The 18120-nt window shown below is 29.6% G+C and overlaps 1 protein-coding gene across 1 annotated transcript in view; it reads left to right on the top strand.

Annotated features, from left to right (window-relative positions):
• The first annotated feature begins 290 nt into the window (after positions 1-290).
• Positions 291-18120, top strand: part of knockout (Stork-head domain-containing protein knockout) — a 146119-nt gene continuing 128289 nt past the window's right edge. The window contains exon 1 of the mRNA XM_014430804.2: positions 291-343. The gene's annotated coding sequence lies outside the window, so the exon portion shown is untranslated. The remainder of the gene's footprint in view (positions 344-18120) is intronic.

The raw sequence follows: 18120 nt of genomic DNA, 5'->3' as shown, positions 1-18120 counted from the left end.
TTATATATTTATAATCATTATTTCAGAGATTTTTTATTTTGATTATTTATTTTACTAAATTATTTTTATTAAAATTTGCATAATAAGACTCAAATTTTGCATATTAATGTCACATTTAAAGAATTACAATTAAAATTTTAAATTTAATATTTTGAATTAATGTTTCATAGCTCTGATTAAGTTAACTGGGCGAGTTTTACTTAATGAGGTGAGAATTTTATTTTTATTTTTCTTAAGAACTTGAAAGAAGTCTCTTTTTATTTTAATTCGTTGATTGATTTTTTTTTCAGGTACAGAAGTCGATTCAGATGAGTTCCTGACTCCTATAAATCGGTTACGATAAGTATGTATACAACATTTATTCCATTATTATAGAATATTAAAGTTTATTATTGTTGTTTTGTAGATTTTAATTTGTATTTATGGTGGTATGTTTCCTGCAATGATGTCGTTTTAATGAGGACTATAAATACAGCTAGATTATATTTTCTTATATTCATTTAACTTTATTCATTGCCCATAGTCATGAAAACTTTTGAAAAGTAATAATGAATACTTGTATTTACCTTATCTGATTACCTTTTAGATTTTTATGCTTTGTAGGAACTAATATTTAACCCAAAAGAGTGAAAAAATGATTTTATTATCTGCTTTTGATTTATTGCATAGGTACGAAAGTTAATGTGCTCTCAATGGTAAAATGTTTAAATGTTACAAATGTAACGTACTTAAGAAATAACACATTAAAAGATATATGAATTATTCCTTGTTTAAATTCAGTGAATTATTTATCTTGATTGTTATTTTTTTTTGCATAATTATATAAATAAGTGAAGTATTTTAGCAATAATAATTTGAAAATATTAGCTAATTCAGTTTTATAACCATTATAGCTGATGATTATTTACATTTAAAAATAATAGTTACTTTTATTTTATAACAATATCATCACGGATTTAGTTATATTATTATGGGAACTTGAGGCTTAATCATAAAAATTCATTCCTAGAGCACACAACTTTAATGTCTTAAAAAAATAATAAAGTTTTTATTCTTTATATGTATAAAAATATCTGGCGGTCGAGTGTGATTCTGACCAAATCACCTCCTTGTACAACTGTTGGTGTAGTAACAGTACTTTCTTACAACTGTATATATTACAAAATACATATATACCATATACATGTATATATTACGAAATAAACATATTTGTAAATGGTATATCTTCAAAGTGTTCAATTTAAGTGATAGTATCTGTATAAGTAATCTGAACTGTATCTTATGGAAACTCCATATCACTGTATGTGTAAAATGAAAATTCGAAACGCCAGAAATAAAAATTATTTTTATTAATAAATGTATTGTTACAACAAATTTTCTATATTTGGCGCCCAATTCGTATTGGCAACTTTTTAGTCTCGATTATATATTTACATGTGAAAACTAAATGCTATTTGTGCTATAAGCCCTTTCTATTGAGTAAACCTAAACGCAAGAATGCCAATATTGGTCAAAACCTAGTAATTGAGAATTTAAAAGTAGCAATTGGGAATATTTATGGTGCCATAAATCGCTAACAACTGCTCATTTTCCCTAACCGTTCTTTGTTGTTCGGGTCAGGTAACAGTTCTGGCTGGGGCGGGTCATGATAGTTCTTCTTTTATTTCTGAACTGCCTTGGCCAGCCGAATCGCGGTGAAGTTTTTTTTAATTAAAAATAAGTAAAAAGGCTTAGTGAAGCAATGTATTCGATCACATTTCACCAACTTTTTTCAGGATATTTATGTTTGATAACCTCGTGAGTTATCAAATTTAATTAGATTAATAAAATTATTAATCTAATTAATGTATTAAATTCATTAAATAGTACATACTTTTAATATAAATTAGTCTAGTAACCAATATAATAAATTAATTAGTTTCTTTGGTAAATATATTAATCTAATAAATAATAGATTAATTTATTATAGTAAATTATTAAATTTATAATAATATATTTTTTAAAGAATAATAAATTAAAGGTCTTTAAGCAGACGGTTTTTTTTTTAAGATTTATCAAAATCGTTATTGCCGTTGAGGTGCAATAGTTTAACAAATGTAACCTCTATAGCGCTTAAAATACATAAATAAATTGGCATGAATAAATAAATAAATAATGTGCCCGATTTGGTACTTCACTACAGGAAATCTACAGACTTACATTCAAACCTATGAAGTGAAGAAGCTCAGATACGTAAATGACATTTAAAAGCTGGCCACAGAACATTGGATCCACTAATACCTCCCTTATTTACATTTCTCTGATTGCTTTAATTTAAAAATAATCCATCAACACAAATTTATCACGAAGTTAATAAAATATGATTTTACTTTGCTACTATAATATTATTCCATTTTACTAAAAACTTAATATTGCAATCAATATATTATGTTGATCACAGTAATATGTTTTAACATGATTTAATAATTATTCACACTGAATCAACATTGGATCTTATATGTGGTACGGGCTGGAGTTAAGGCGCATTGCAACTAACTCTTAGGACCTGGGTTAGAATCCCTCTGTGGCATATAAATATTTATTCTGTCACTATAGCCGTATATGGGTTCTGGAGGCCTCCTTGAATCTAACCAGCCTCATAAAGTGGGTATCCTTAATTGTAATTAATTGAATAAAAATCTTACGGTTTAGTATGATGTTAAATACATCACTTCCTTGTATAATCATTGTTCTAAAAACAGTACGTCCTTACAAAGTACTGAACCCCTTACACTTCATAGGTTGTAGACAGCAGTTCACATTATTATTATTAAAAATAAATAAACTTATTATTACGGGTCAGGAATGACGCATTTAGGTACGGGATATTTATATAATAGAAAAGCCTACATATGTATATAAATATATGTTTATTTTTACAAAAAAAATGTAATAAAACCATAGGAATATTTAATAAAGACAAATTCAAAATTGAGGAAATTAATCACAGAAAATCCTAGAAATAAACATTATGATTTGTCAAAATCTTAAACAAAAAAACATTGAATTAGTTGTAATATTTTTTTTATTCGCCATCCTCATCAATAAATTGGTAAGTGAGATGCATATGACGATATTCAAAAAGAAATCATTAACGATTGTATTCTTCTTTATTTTTTATTGCAGCCACTACCTTGATACATCACCTGGTAGTAGAGATGCAACATCGATAAAAGAACATCGATTTTTTTGAACAACTATTTCAGAAACATAAGGTCTGTTCCAACGATCCCGCGTCCTTACAGGCCGTAGGACGGAAGTGCTTTTTGAAACAAAGAATCCGACATCGACTAACGATATTTTGGGTAATGTATTATAAGGAATGATATTTTAAAACATCGATGTTTTTTTAGTCGTTGTCGTATTCTTTGTTTCAAAAAGCACTTCTTACAGGCCGTAGGACGTGGGATCGTTAGAACAGACCTTATGTTCCTGAAATAGTTGTTCAAAAACATCGATGTATTTATGGCAAAGATTTGTATGCAATGATATTTTAATATTGAGCAAAGATATTTTAAAACATCGTTGTTTTTCTAGTCGTAATTTATCTCTATCATGCCGTTAGCGTGAAGGTTGGAGGTACTTTTTTATTCGACCACATTGTTGATAGGAATCTATTTATGCTGTAAATTTTTGGTTTTCATTTAGTTACTTTTGGGAAAAAAGTGAAAAATTGGGACAAAACATCGGCTTAAAAACATCGATGTTTAGAAAACATCGGCTTAAAAACATCGATGTTTTCAAAACATCGACATCGATGTCGCATCCCTACCTGGTAGTTCTTATCCGTGTCCATAATTATTTATATTAAAAATTAATTTCTATCGAATATTTTTCAAATGATTATGATATATTATTAACAAATCTAACCCCTTTTTTGCTTCTTAAGCTTTATATTACCGTGGACATTTCGAGCTATATCAGCTTCTACTGCAATAAAGAATTTAAGAAGAGAGAAAGGGTTTGATGATTCCTTGACATAATATAATTGATATGAGATCATACCCTCTAAAAAATATTTAATAGAAATTTATTACCTGAATTATTTTATCGTTTTAGTTTAAGAAAATATTTTAATTCTACCAATAATAGGGGTAATTATTTGGGGGTACTATCCCACGTAACTCGTGGCACGCACTGGTTGAATGTTCTATGTTTATTTCCAACTCCATAAATAAGAACAGAGAAGAAGAATGTTGCAAGCTTAGCTTGTCTTTATTTAAATATGGAATTGACTTGTAACGAGTTCTGATTAGACGTGAACCCCAATACTGCAGGAAGTACCGAGTGCACCGCGAGGCGATGGAGCCCCGAGGCAGTGGGCTGTTTAAATATGCATGAGCCCAGGTCTTGGTCTATAATCACCTTTATCCTATAATAGTAGTCCCGCCAGTTATTCAGTTCTGTCCTAGCTCCTTGGACCGTTTCATAATCCTGCTCCAATCGTCCTTTCTGCTCCTATTTCAATAATCTCTGAGAAATCCAATGGATATTGTCCTGTCTTTTATTTTGGAAGAGAAAACTATTGTTCTAGGGAGAAAAGGCCGATCTAATGAGGACTCGTTAGCCCTAGTATCGGATTTCTTACTAAATAATTCATATCCGATCCGGCTCTTCGCAACTCTAGATACTTTCCACCAACTGTCAGGACGCCATACTGCATATGCTAATTCTATGGTCGGCGTCTGGCGTTGCTGAGGCGTGAAGCCATGTTGAGTTCGATCTGGTTTCGTTTCACTATTGCTACCAATCTTATTGCGCGATCCCAGGAAGTGTCTGTAATTTTTTTTTCATGTATCTATAACATCATTATTGTCATCTATTTCATAAAAAAAAGTTTCAAACAAAAGTCATTGTGAGTTTTATATCACCTCAAAAGTTGGCCTGTTACATTTTAAGCTAAAACTAATGATGATCTGTAATGTCTAATTTTTTTTATGTTGTGACTTTTAAAATATTAGCAAAAAAATAGCCAATGTTTTGAACTTTTTTTTCGCTTAACTTTTTAAAGAATATGTATCTCCAAAAAAATTACTTTTTTCTTAAATTTGATTAATTTTTTCATAATTTCAATCTTAGTTAGCTCAATAATTTCCGCAACATTATTAGTTACTTTTCCTAAAACCAAAATTTCTATTTTTTGAGGTAAATATTGGGGTTATACAATACATTCCTTACGAATAAAATTGTTACATATGAAGTCACAGCATATCTAAATAGCTTTAATTAAAGCAAAGAAAGATGGAAATTGTGTGGAGGTAATTGTTCTCTCTTAAGTAACAACTTAAAAATAGGAACATTCGATTTTGGGTCGTTTCGTTTTAAGAAATGTGTATCTAAGAAACTACTCGACTGACAGAGGAGACACTGTGGAGTTCAAGTAGTTGCAAACTCATCTCAGCGCCCCTTAGTAAATGATAAAAGCTTGCCAATCTAATATCTTGTTTCTTTAAAACAACCGGGGCTAATATATTAACAGTATAAAGTAAAAACAGAATAATGTATAAAGTAATAAAGTAAAATTGTTAATCAAAATATGTTATAGCTTGTGACTAAATAATTGAAAATAAATCACTCTTTATTCTTCAAATAAAAATGTCGTCCTCAAATTCCATATTTGAATGCATTTGTTGTTATCTTGTACAGATGATTTCGTAGATTTAAAAGGATCTAATAAAATGTTTGAAGACTGAAAGTCATTTTAACTGTAGCTCAGGAGTTAGGCGCAAGTATATCGTTCTGAGGTCTGCGGGGTGGTGCTGGTTCGAATCCGGCCTTGTGGCGTTGACTTTTTTCATTACGTGGCGGTCCTACATAAAGTAAAATTTGACCCCTAACCATGGTTAGAATATCTTGGTCACCTGTAGATAACTAGGCAAATATCACTTTCGACGTGGATTGCCTTAAAGAAAAAAAGTCATTTAAAGGTCTTATAAAAATAAAAATGAACAATGATTTTTCATTTGAGAAATTAATTTTTTTAAACTATGTTTTTTTTATTGTTAATGCTGAAATTTCAGTTCTTTAGTTAATCCCAAAAATTTGACGCCATTGCACCACATTTGACCTTAAATCAGTAGTAACTCTCAGTTATAGTTTTTTTCAGGCTTAACAACTCATTGTCTGTCAAATGTATTTATTTGATGTGAAAATAATTTAAGAAAAAAAATAGTAAGACAATACGCACTATCCAATAATAATGAGCGCATCAACATTAATTTTGATTAACCTAATTCAATTCCAAGTTACATAATGTAATATAAAACTTTTGTTCCAATTAAATTTATCTTTACATAAGGATTACATAACTCATGTTTCGAGATATTTTCGGTACTTAATCTTTATATTGACCTGACAGTATGACTGACATTATTTGAATGAAAAAACATAAATTAAAAAAAAAAAAAGCTGAACAAAGGACTCGGTTGAGTTACTTCACACGGGGGGTCCCAATCCTTGGCCTTCACAGTCTAAGAAGAACAATAAAGAATCTGTATAAAAAATTAATTAGTTAGTCCATCAACCTATGAACCGTTGGTAAAGGGAACTAACCGTCTAGTCCAGTAAAAGTAGCTTAAAATTTGGCTTAACCTAGAAGTAAGTGTAAGCTAATTTTTGTCAACATATTCTTATGAGAAAATTATGGAAGTTTTCAAAAAGACTGTCGTATATTTTTATTTTATTTCTACTAACTCCTTGAGTATTGCAAGATGCTAAAATATGATTATAACCTAATTAATTGTGAATTTAACTAGCTTAAAGAGCCCTTATCGCGTTCTTTACTTTCAATTATTTCTGAGATACAGTTATTCCAAATTCAGTATTAGTTTCTCCAAAAAAAAGAGAAAAACGTGAGCGTAATTTGTGAACGTAATTAGAGGCAAGTAATAATATTTCTAATAAATATATTAGTCACAAAGAAAACTAAAAAAGAAATATTTGACTGAATACATTCTTACTTTCTCGAATCTCAATAACTGATTTTGATTCACCAAATGACTCTATCTCCCTGTAGTTTTTCATAACACCACTTCATTATTTTACAATTAAAATTAGCGATATGTATTTATGTATTTATGTCTTTAATTCTATATAATATTTATTTAAATGCTTTAGTTGTTCTTTAGTTTTAATACTCCTTTCTCTATTCTTTATATTAGATATCATTTTACGTATTTTATATATTATTGTATGCTGTATCCACTTCATAAGGTCTTTTAATTATTTTTTTAGTTTACTTTATTTTCGTTTTAGCGTTTTTTATTTAGTTAATTGAATTATTATTTGACTTTATTTTCGTTCTAGCGTTTTGTATTTAGTTAATTGAATTATTATTATCTCTAAAAATTAATTCCTTATTTCGCACCTCCCTAATAATCAAAAGTGTAAATAACTCACATTTCATATTGAGTTATTTACATTTTTATGCATTACACTGTTATTACTTATCTGCATAATAAAATAAAAGAAATCAAATAAAGGGTTGAACACAAATCAATACTTCTTTTTTAAGATTAATAATTTATTTATTGATAGGTATTACAATCTGCCACAGTATAGCGATAGTAATGAGGCCACCACAATAGGTAATAGTGTTGAATAATCACATTAATACTAAAATAAGAATAAAAATAAATAAATAAATGAGAAAAAAAAATGAAAAAATAAATAAATAAAATTAAATAATAATAAAAATAATATAATCTCTAGTCACATTTACATTGTTATAAATCAATACTAATACATAAATTTAAAAATAATATAAACATCATACAATATAAATAATGATCACAATACTTAATATAAAAGTAAATCCTATGTTATAAATGACGAGTTTAGGAACATAACATGCAATTTGGAAGATCGCTGGTTGAACTAAATTACTATATAATATTATAATTATTATTTACTATCAAAAATTTATTAAAATAGTCATTACTACTTGAGTTTTATTTGACCTCACACGGACCATATTCCATTTATTACTTGCAATCCCTACTTTTCCATATTGGTGGTAAACACGATCAAAAAAACTCTCAGCCTTCTATTATCTTTGTTAATAAACCTTAAAATTGTTTATCAGCGTGATATTTTAGTTTTCATTAAAATAGCAGTTTTACTTAGATTTCATCAAAACGTGGAGTGATAAAAATGACTTCATCCATTATTATATTAATTTATCTGTATAAAATCTTGTCTTCTAATCTGTAATATTTTCTTCATCTAACTAGCATGCACACGCCCATATGTGTGTGTGTGTGTGGATACATTTTTTTTTTATTTATAATCTAGTACTGAAAGTTATAAATAAAATCTAATCGGAACTTCATCCGAAATAAATTAAAAATAACTCTCACTGAAATAAATTCTCAGCCTTAGTGATGAAAGACCAAATAAGGATTTATAGGTACTTCATTTCCTGATCATTTGGTATTCCGTCTCAGACTCATGATCTGAATCTGATCTCAACTAGCATTTTACCGGTTCTTGTGCATTTCTAGAGCGATTCCCACTGCCCGCTCTGTGAGAATTCAACTTATCCACTGCTCACAATCCACTTTCTATTTCTTCGAACTTTTTGCCCCTCACCGCTCAGTTTTGGATTTCTCACGAGACTAGTAAGTTATTGTTTTAATTTTTAGTTAATTTAGGAATTCGACTCCGTTCCTTTGGAGCGGTGAATTGTAGTATTGAAGCAAAATACAGAAGAAAAACTTGTTAAATTTTTTTAAAAAATGATTACGTAGTAACCGTAAATTTAATGAAATACATGTTTTTATTACATATACAAATACAAATTTATTTATTTACCTCAGTTCTATTTTTTATTTTGTATATCGAACCATACTGCCCATAAAACAATAAAACCCCAAAACAAGATTAAAACTATAAATAGCAGGAAATATAAAAAGGGGGTAATAATCCCGTCCCAAAAACAGTAATCTAACTGAAAGAATAAGGTATAGTTGATTTAATTTCTAAAATATTCCGGTTGCATTATAAAACATTCACTAAATATATGTTTTTTATTATATCTTATCCATCTTTTTTTCAACATCCTACGAATGGGGCAAAATGTTCGAGTAAATAGAAAGTGGATTGTGAGCAGTGGATATATTGGATTATTGAATAATTGAAATTATTATTTTAAATATTTTTATTTTAATATTTCAGGAGTTTTCATGGGATAATTTATATATCCACTTCTCAGAAGTAAATGTATTTTTTGACGAATTTATTTATCAAATTATGAACGATTTAAGATATTCAGTTCAAACTGAGGTTGAGACAACTGTATTAGTATTCCTAAAATACAGTTATTTAAGCTATTAGTATACTATATTTTTAATAATTAAAGTTTTTCGCCAGATTTTTGGATAACAGCACTAATAGTAAATATTGTATAAAGAATGATTGTGTTCAAGATTTAATTTACATTATTTTAATTATTAACCTCAATTGTTTTCTAATTTTCAATTATTTAACTCAGTTATCCACTTATGATATTCGTTAATAAATTTCATTTTTATCCATTTCAGTTATTATAGTTAATTATTTTATTGTATTTTTTTACGATTATTTTATTTTTAGTTAACATCTATATATCCTATGATTTTGTACTTACCTCCCTGATACCTATTCGCTTTCACGCTTCCTACCAGCAAACAAGACATGTATATTAACTTATGGAGAAGATGGTCAGGGTTGGAATCAAAGAGAAAAAAAAATAGTTAACCACTATTTATTTTCCGAAGTTTCGCCCCACTTTGTAGAGCTTCATCAGGGCTAAAAAGATACAAAAACTACTATGAACATTTTGACATGTTAAGAAAATAAGGTAAATAAATAAAATCTTGATCACAACCATACCTATATACAATATTTACTATTAATACTGCTACCCAAAAATCAGACATGCATATTAATTTATGGAGAAGATGGTCAGGGTTGCGAACAATGAGAAAAAAAATAGTTAAAAGAGAAACAAAAATAGTCAAAAACTATTTATTTACCGACATTTCGCCCCACTTTATAGTGCTTCATCAGATCTAAAAAGATAAACAACTAAGAACATTTCGACATAGTAAGATAATAAGATACAAAGAGTTAAATTAAGGTAGGATTAAAATTATGTAAAAATAAGTGAAAATAAAATAAAATAAAATAAAAGATAAGAAGAAATAAAATAGTATTAATATAAAATAAACAATTATAAGAATAGCAATATGGTTAAAAATGTACAGGAGACAAAATAACACGCAGAAACAGAAAAGTCGGTATGGGAAAACAAACACTGTAAGACGGAAAATAAAGTAGTAAGTTGAGATTAAATAAAGGCCAAGAAAGAATAAATAAAAAAATAAAATAATAATAAATGTGTAAAAGAACAAGTCAGGACCACTTTTCTGTTCAATTTCATACATTTAGTGACCTTGCCAGAAAATTAGAAACCTACATTAGTAGAGGGAAGAGGACTGCTAACGGTTTAATTTTTATTTCAAATACGGAAAGAGATATAAAAATATGGTCAGGGTTGCGATCAAAGAGAAAAAAAAACAGTTAACCACTATTTATTTTCCGAAGTTTCGCCCCACATTGTAGAGCTTCATCAGGGCTAAAGGCGGCTGTTTTAAAACCTTAAAAATAATAATTTTTCATTCGGAGCTCTATATATTAAAAACTACCCATAACTCTAGAAAATCTAAAAGAATATTATTTAAAAAAGAGTAAGTTTGCTGTCACTACCTACCCTAATAAAGCTATTTACGTCCAATAGTTCTGGAGATATAGCTTTTTAAAAGCAACATTTCATAAAAATCTACTGAAAGATTAGTAGTTAGTTAATTTATTTTTAGAAATCTATATCTCAGGAACTATGTGACGTACAGGTGTCTATTAGCACTCAAATTAAAGCTAGTTTAATGGACTATAAAAAAATGTATGACTTTTACCTTCGTAGGAATTGTAGTTTTCATGATATTTGCTCAAATGAATTGATTTATAGTTATTCGGACAATAAGTTTGATTTATGAAAAACTTCATTTCAGAAACTATAGGACGTACCGATGTCTGTCTGCACTCAAATTAAAGCTAGTTGAATTTACTATGAAATAGTTAATAATGTTTATCTTTGTAGGAGTATTAGTTTTTATAATATTTGACAAAAAAAAACTCACAAAATGTTAATTTGTAGTTGTTCGAATAAATGTTTGATTTTTGAAAAAATATATCGCTAGACCCATAAGACGCATATATATTTGGCAGCACTCAGCAAATTTAACATAAAATAAAATAGTTTTGGACACTTATCTTCGTAGTTTGGGTTAGTAGTTTTTATGATAATCACATCTGAATATAAATTTGGCAAATGAAAATTTGTGCGAACAGCTATAAATCAATTTATTTTAGCAAATATCATGAAAACTACTAATCCTATGAAGATAAACGTAAGGAACCAATAGTACATTAAACTAGCTTTGTTTTGAGTGCTAATCTTTACGTCAAATGAGTATTGAGATATAGATTTTTAAAAAAAAATTCACTAACTACTGATCTTTCAGTACGTCCCATATAACATTTTTATGAAATGCTGCTTTTTAAAACGCTATATCTCGAAAAAAATTTCTCCTCTTGGGCTCTTGTACAATTCGTCCTACCAGCCTGTCGGCCTATTTTTAATGGTCATATGAACCGTCTCGAGTGAAGGCGAATGCAGTCTCTCCTCCTCTCCAGCTGCCCCCGTCCAGAACTGTTAGAACTGTTATTATATAAATATTTCAAATACTTGAACATACATATTTTGAGCTTTTAGCACACTGGTTATTCAATAGACAATAATGAAAATTAATAGATAATATAAACAGTTTTCTTATTTCAGTACTTTTATTGTAAGTAATCCTAGATCAATGGTCTAACTATTCATTTACATCATTTTATTCATGTTTAAGGTGTTATTCATTTTACTAATTCCTGTTCTATTATGAATATTTTATCATATTCTTGAAGCATTCGATTTTTCTTTATAAATTTTTTTTTTTTATTTGAACCTCACCTTTATTATAATTCTTATATTTTTTAGTCTAAATAGTTGACCGTAGATTAATAATTGTAGAAGATGGTCGGAGGGGGAGCTACTGTAAGCAAAAAAAAAACACAAATAAAAAAAATGATTTATTCATGTTGACGTTTCGATCTGAGTTTCAGGTGTTCATCAGAGAGCTTGCGGCAGAGATACTGGCTAAACTTCCAGTATTATTCCAGTTTAATTTTGCTCACCGCACCCCCCTCCCCGACCATCTTCCATTAATTTTTGAATTCAATTGGTTTTTCTACAATAGTTTTATGATTTTATCAATTGATTCTGTTGCTACCTTTTATAACGTTGTTTTGTGTTATTTACAAAAGCTTGATGTATTGGTGTAAACTCCTCTATTATATGTGAAGTTAATAGAGGTAAAGTAACTCAACAATTAATTTTAATTATGCTATAATTTTACCGTTATTTATCCGACAGATGGTGGGTATATAAACCACCGACTACCGCACCTTACGACCTAGCAATCATCTAGGTGAGAGGCAGACGATAGTTCGACCGCTTCTGCTTGCCGCCTGCTTTCCATAAATTATTCAAATACAGAACTGTATATCGTCCATTCATATTCCTGGTAGGGGAAATGCAGCTTTCGATCCAACTGCGCCCATCTCATTACTTTCTTCAGTATAATTCGTTTATTGGAGATGTCAGGGCTAGGGAGGGTTGCTAGAAAGTTGTAATAAACCGAGTTAGTTTTAATTATCCGATAAGCTGTTACACTGGCCAATGCATAATAAAAATATTTCCGGCTGACTGGCTATCGCTAGATGGATCGCGTGGTGAGATAGTCTCGAGGGAAAGTGTTTAGGAGACTGCGAAATATAAATTCTACGTTATCTTGATAATATTATGATAGCTTTTGTATTTATAGCTAGTGCCTTTAAAAGACTCTATATATTGGACGGATATATATTACTAGTAAAATATAAATCTATCGTCACTTCTTCATGTCATATAAATTAGTTGGCATTCGATAAATTTTATCTATATTATTATCTTTATTAGTACTTCCAAGATGTATTTATTACATCTTATCTATTTCAAAGAAATTTCTCTTTTACCGACAATGAAAATTATAGAAGATCATATGAATGTTGTAAGTACAATCAGTGAAAGGTGGTCCTTACGTTTTTCATTAACGTATCCTCAGCATGATGCACGGTTTTCCTAGACTGAACTTTACTTAAATAATTGTTCAATATTATTCCTGAGATCGACTGGTTCTTAATTAAGTCCTGAATTTTACGAGAAAAAAAATTAGTAACTTTTTAAAAAAGTTTAAATTCCGATATTCAATCAATCATAGGACATGTTTTCTGAAATGTCAGAACGGAACTGAATGAGTTAAACATGCCGAAGTTATTATAAGAATGTAATTAAATTTTATCTCCCTTTACGTGACGGAGATCAGCACGCTGTAATGATAAGCAAAGCAAGGCACAGGTCCTTCTGCACAATGGCGTTGCACCATAAATCGGTGGAGAGGGAATTAAGGTAGCAAATAAAATTAATTAAATTTCTCAACATTTTTGACTGAATTTTCCAACTCTGTTATGAAGTATTTTAATATTTGGTAATATCCATCATCCTACCGTGCTGTTTCACTCCTGCCCATTATAGGCATAATCCTTGAAAAACTCTTATTAAAGCTCCTCTATCCTATGCATGACTCATATCATGTTATTCCTGACCACCAGCTTGGATTTAGAACATCCCATTCTACCATACAACAGTCATTGAGTAGTTGATGTCATATTTTCCACATTGGAGCGCGTAATGTACTGCAAGGGAGTCTTCCTCGATGTTGAACAAGCTTTTGATCGAGTCTGGAATCCAGGTCTGCTCTATAAACTTCTTCAATTCCTACCCCCTACATATTTCCTTTTAATTCGCTCCTACCTCTCTGATAGAACCTTAAAAGTAAATCATAACCTAGTCTGCTCATCTCTCTTTTCTCAGTCCACCGGTGTTCCTCAAGGTAGTATCTTTATACGGTATAAAGGTCCCATTCTTTATAAGGTTTATACAGCTGACATCCCAACCCACCCTAACAACATACGCTGATGAAACATTTATACTGTCTGTAATAAACGACCCTGCTAATACATCACACTACAGACACACATAACATCCATTGAAGAATGGTGTCAAAACTGGAGAATCAAAATAAATCCTGATAAATCCCACCAGATCACCTTTACTCTCCGTCGTAAACCTCTACCCACCTGTCCTATAGTATCCTTTCTAAATACTCCACTAACGCTTGTTAAACAGATTCGATACTTAGGACTCCATTTTGACAAGAGATTTATTTGGAATCCACACACAAGACTGAAACGACAAGAAACTGCTCGTAGAATCCGATTGCTGCAACTCCTACTTGACAAACTCTCTATACTTCCCATTCACTTCAAAAAATTAGTATACATTACGATAATCAGACCAATTTGGACATATGGAATTGAGCTCTGGGGCTCTACCAAACCATCAATTTCCTCCAGCATCGAATCCTTACAATCCAAAATCCTACGTAAAATCCTTGATGCTCCTTATTACGTTACAAATAAACTCATCCACAAAGACCTTAACATCCCATTCGTTGCAGATTTCATTCCAAACTCCTTACCCATCCTAACCCATTAATTCTTAATCTCTCATCCTGAACAATCCCTGATAATCCTCCAAGGCGTCTAAAAAGAAGATGGCCACGGGACCTTCTAATTTAAATTAATGTTTGAAGTACCACCAATGGGTGGGGTTCCTTCCCAAGATTTTCAAGTGTAAATAAAACATACAACATATTTACTTATTGTATTTATTATTTTTACAGTAGTAAATCATATTAAATAAATAAATAAAAAACAAAATAAAAAATATTTGTTTACCTCAAAGGTACTGTTAATTGTTTTCAATTTTGATGACAGCATCCCATTCATTTCAGATTAGGCCAGAAATAGATGTAGCTCTTTTTATCCAAAATTCATACCCACCTAAACCCATTAGTTCTTAATCTCTCATCCTTACCAATCCGTTATAATCCTTTGAGACGTCTGATAAGTATATGGCCTCTGAATCTTTTAATTTAAAGCAATGATTGAAGTACCACCATTGGATGGTTCATTTCCGAAATTATCCTATGTTCTGCAACATTTATCACACTTATCTATTGTATTTTTTTTGTAGTTGTAAATTATGATAAATAAATAAAAAAAAATAAAATTGATGAATCTTTGCTTTTTAACGAATCAGATGAGTCGGTTTATCTTCATCTTATGGTTTCCATTGAACGATAACAGACAGCCCATTCAATCAAGTTATTTGTAAAATGTATATAAATACTATTTTAATATAACTATCATTGTAGACCACTTTTGAATAAATGGTTATTGCATTTTGTAAAATGTGAATTTGGTTTAACAGATAATATATTTTTGGTTCATAATGGTGAGTGATTATTTTCCGCAGATCTTTATGTTAGTAGAAGTTGGTTGGGAGTGCGGTCGGTGAAGAGAAAAAAAGTTTTTTTTTTTATTGAGTTCCAACTTTTCGGCCTAAATTTCAGACTTTCATCAGGGCTAACTGACTGTGGAGGTTCGTAATCGGAATATGTCTTGTTTATTTCTGATCTTTTCACTTGACCCGAATCCTATTATTTTAATTTTTAAATATTTCCTATTTAATCATGTAATTCGTATGATTTCATCGTATAAAAGAGAACACATTGCTATCTAAATATCAAATAATGGATTTCAAAAATTCACTAAATATTGATAATTAGGAGTCAGTATTTTAAGATTTTTTTTTCTTCAAAATATCATGTCCTTCTTCAGGATACAACCAGAAATATAAAAAATAAAATCATTTTCTAGTTCATATAGTAACGTTCCATTTTGGCCGTTTATGAGAGAAATATCTGATTTATTTATTTAAGCAAATTAGGATTATTAAAATATATCCTTTAAAGAAATCATTACCTAACGATTTACTTAAAAGAAATAAAATAGGAATATTCTGAAAATATAGCCTCAAGTCTCTCAAATAGCTATAAATTCTACAAATTAGTCATCATCAGGAAAGAAAAATAAATCAAATATATGCAGATAAGAGAACGGACATCGCACATCAATAGTTAAAAAAATTTATTTTCATATAATTCTATTGATGAAATGAAAATGTTGGTATACTCGCTATTTTTGTATTTATATTGAAAAATCACCTCTTAATCCCTAAATAATAGTTTATACGACATTTAAAAAAATAGACTTTTCTGATATTGTAGTTCAACTATCATTAGCGCTCACATGACTTTTTATTCTGTTTTAATTAATACTTTTACTCATTCAAAATTCTCAAATAGTCTCCAAATCTGTTGGAATATAAGTGTTGATGTAACGTCTCGGAAATACTAAGGTAAGCCTTCTGATGTACTGCATGGGTATTATATTCTGTAACACAGAAAGTATATTTAGAGAGGAAAATAACATACATAAGATAAATATTATATTAGATATCCACAACTTCTAATTACTGGAATAAATTCAATGAATAAATTCAATTCTTCTAATTGGACTACCTCAGAAATTAACTGTTAATTAAACAAGCAGTTAACTAAGCGATAGCGTTTGGTGGATTTTATATTTTGTTTCTGCAAATGTTCCTAAAAATGTATTGGCGGAACAGTGCCTGTCACATTTAATTTCTTGATTACTAATATGCACAGTATAAATTTAATTAAAATATATTTTACATTAAATCAAACTAATTTCAGCGTTAAAAATTAGTTAGAAAAAAAAACATTTATTCTAAATAAAACTCACTTAAGAGTTAATTTATAACATTTTATAGTCAACTGTGACTATAAATGAAGTAAATAGAAGTTTATAACATAAAATCCCCCTATATTTCTGTTCGAGGATTCTGTTCCCATTTCAATTGCGATAAAACTAAGTATTTCTCCCAGATAATTTTGCCTCCATCAAGTTTTTGTTGTCTATAAGAATCTGTTAATTCAAGAGACTTTCGAAATTTATTTCCAGTTTTTCAAACATCTTTATAAGCCAAACTTTGATCGCAATGAATTCGGCTGACTAGAGAGCTAATTTTTTGTGATTGTGATCGTTATGAACGAGTACTTATACCGTGGCGATGTTAGAACCCATCTTCCGAAATTTATTAATTCAAATATTAATCATATTAAGTAATATTTGCATTATATCTCATAAACGGGAGCTCAGTGGTAAAGCACTTACTAACTCCAAGGATCCGAGCACCAATTCGGCTGTTATAGGTATAATTATTTTTTATTGCACTATAGCCATAAATCAGCCCTGTGGGTTAGGGTGCCCTCTGGGGTCCACCCTCATTAAGTGTGAACCATTAATTGGATAATAATTTGGTGGTTGAGTTTGATTTTGAACCAATCACCTGCTTGCACAACCGTTGGTCTAGTAATAGTACTTCTTCATAAAGTACTAGACCTTCGACAGGAGTGACAGTATAGTGCATTTTTTTTTCTCCCTTCCTAAATAGTATCGTGCACCTGTGCACCTCTGACAAAGTCCAACATGGGTTGTAGCGGTACAGATTTAATATTTAATTATATATTATGAAATATTATTTTTAATTGTACAATATTATGATGGTAATATATTAATATTCTAATATGGTAAGTAATTAGGTATTACTTTCTAATAGAAATCTTACATCAGGGATAAATAAAAAGTTGTTTTTGTCTATTCTATAACCAAGATAAGAAAATAATTTTCATTATGTTTTATACAAAACATTTTGTTTTGTATTTTCAGGAAAAAATAAATTTTCTTCAACTTAAAAGTTGAAGTCTAAGAGCATCACGTAAAGTTTGCAATCCAACTTTCATTCTTCCGATTAATTAAATAATTATGATCTTTTGGTACCTAGAAACTGAAACATTTCTTTCAATTCAAAGTATTGACTCATAGTCAGAGAATCCACCTAGACAACAAGTT

The sequence above is a fragment of the Halyomorpha halys genome, unplaced genomic scaffold (assembly GCF_000696795.3).
Source record: "Halyomorpha halys isolate HHAL.00 unplaced genomic scaffold, Hhal_1.1 Scaffold914.1, whole genome shotgun sequence".
NCBI classification, from domain to species: Eukaryota; Metazoa; Arthropoda; class Insecta; order Hemiptera; family Pentatomidae; genus Halyomorpha; species Halyomorpha halys.
The sequence above is the reverse complement of the archived record's forward strand: the minus strand, read 5'-3'. Positions and strand labels throughout refer to the sequence as shown.